Source organism: Giraffa tippelskirchi, chromosome 4 (assembly GCF_054371585.1).
Source record: "Giraffa tippelskirchi isolate mGirTip1 chromosome 4, T2T-mGirTip1v1.2.pri, whole genome shotgun sequence".
NCBI classification, from domain to species: domain Eukaryota; kingdom Metazoa; phylum Chordata; class Mammalia; order Artiodactyla; family Giraffidae; genus Giraffa; species Giraffa tippelskirchi.
The window spans coordinates 15,054,816-15,057,093 of NC_137278.1; the positions used below are offsets into that span (position 1 = coordinate 15,054,816).

General features: G+C 40.6%; 1 pseudogene; it reads left to right on the plus strand.

Moving 5' to 3' along the window:
- The first annotated feature begins 303 nt into the window (after positions 1 to 303).
- On the plus strand, positions 304 to 1,643 carry LOC145544644 (sorting nexin-7 pseudogene; annotated as a pseudogene).
- Positions 1,644 to 2,278: the final 635 nt, after the last annotated feature.

A 2,278-nucleotide genomic window follows, 5' to 3' on the forward strand; every position in this document is an offset into this window, starting at 1 on the left:
GTCAAAAACTTTACTAACAAAACGTAAAAGGCATCATATCCATAAGGGGGTGTGAAGGAATCTGGAGGTTAAAAATAAGTCCACTTTGAACCATAACTCGCCTGTTTGTATGGAGTTGCATATTAATTTATAAATATAGGAAAGCCTGAAAACATGTGGCATTATAGTTTATCAATTTTGAACAAGAGCTTTAAAGAACAAGTCCTTTATATCAGGGCTCCAGCAGTTCCGAGTCTGCTCAGCGGACTTGGGGCTGGATGGGGAGGCGGGCTGGCGGCTGGCGGCTCGGCGCGCACTCTCGGGATGGAGGGCGAGTGCTGGGCATCTCAGGCACGCTCCTGGGGCCTCCCGGCTGAGACAGCCCGGGGGGGTGACGCCCCCCTCCCCGGCAGCATGGGCTCCTTCGCCCTGCCCTGCTGCAGGCCGAGGTGCTGGGTCTGGACGAGGACAAGGACGACAGGAGATGTTCAGTAAGGATGCCTCATTGATGGACATAAATTCCTTCAGCCCGCCGATGCCGACATCCCCTTTATCAGTGATAAACCAAGTCAAGTTTGACGATGAGCCAGATCTGAAAGATCTTTTTATTACGGTCGATGAACCCGAGAGCCATGTTCCTACAATGGAAACTTTTATTACTTACAGGATTATTACTAAGACATCTCCTGGGGAATTTGACTCCAGTGAATTTGAAGTTAGGAGACGTTATCAGGATTTCTTTGGTTGAAAGAAAAACTTGAAGAAGCACACCTGATTCTGATTATTCCACCGTTGCCAGAAAAGTTTATAGTGAAAGGAATGGTGGAACACTTTAATGTTGACTTCATTGAGACACACAGGAAGGCATTGCACAAATTTTTGAACCAAATTGCTGATCATCAAACTCTAACATTTAATGAAGACTTTAAAATTTTTCTTACTGCACAAGCTTGGGAACTCTCTTCTCACAAGAAGCAAGGGCCTGGATTACTCAGCAGGATGGAACAGGCAGAGTGGTTGCATTGTCAATGAGAGGAGTTAAAAGTCACCCTGATGAGTTCGTGGAAATGAATAACTTCATTGAAATATTTAGCCAGAAAATAAATTTGATAGATAAAATACTCAGAGAATCTACAAGGAAGAACGGGAATATTTCGATGAAATGAAAGGATATGGCCCAATTCATATTCTGTGGTTGGCATCGGAAGATCTGGCTGATACTCTAAAAAGTGTTGCCAGCTGCATTGACAAATGCTGTAAAGGCCACTGAAAAACGGATGTCTGGACTCTCAGAGGCCTTGCTTCCTGTCGTACACGAGTATGTGCTTTCTAGTGAAGTGTTAACGGCTGTCATGAAAAGAAGAGACCAAATACAGGCAGAACTGGATTCCAAAGTTGAAGCTTTGACGTCCAAAAAGGCAGATACTGATCTGCTTATGGAAGAGATTGGAAAATTGGAAGATAAAGTGGAGTGTGTTAATAATGCCCTGAAAGCACATTGGGAAAGATGGAAAGAAAACATGCAAAATGATATCAAGTCAGCATTTACAAATACGGCAGAGGAGAACATCCTCTGTTATGAACAGTGGTTTGCTACATGGGAATCCTTCCTTACATCATAGACAGATCTCCACTTGGAAGAAGCCTCTGAAGATAAATTGTAATCTCATTGAAGACCTCTATGTGATCTTTGGAAGATAATGTCTGTTAACCAAAGTTATTCTTTCTCAATGGGCTGGATACTTTCTAAAGTGGATGAAAAGTATTTCACACTATCTGGAAAACTGACAACTTAAAGCTCAGGTGTTCCAGATCATTGATATAAATTTGGATATACACACACACACACACACACACACACACACACACACATATAAATATTTAGCTTAGTTTTAACTATGTTCTTAAATTTGTATGCCAATAATTATACATAAAAAAGTTTTTTTCTTAAATATTTGTCTGTGGAACATGTCATTATAAATATATTGTAAAGACTCAGTTTTAATAAAAAGTTTAATATTAAAAAAAAAACAAGTCCTTTATATCAGTGAAAACAGAGATGACAAAGGTATGCTGTGTTCTCTGCCTTCCAGGCCATTGGCTCCAAAGACAGGGCCAGACATAGCACTGATTCATCTTCTTTGGTTTCCTTAATGTATTTTAAATTAGACATGTCCTGTAATTCTTTGAAAATGTTTTCATAGAGCTTTTCACATCAAAGAGGAGTCTTTGTCTTTACTTCCTAACTTGTCTGAGAAAGTTTACCTGTTTACCCATCCTGACAGCTGGAAGATAATAA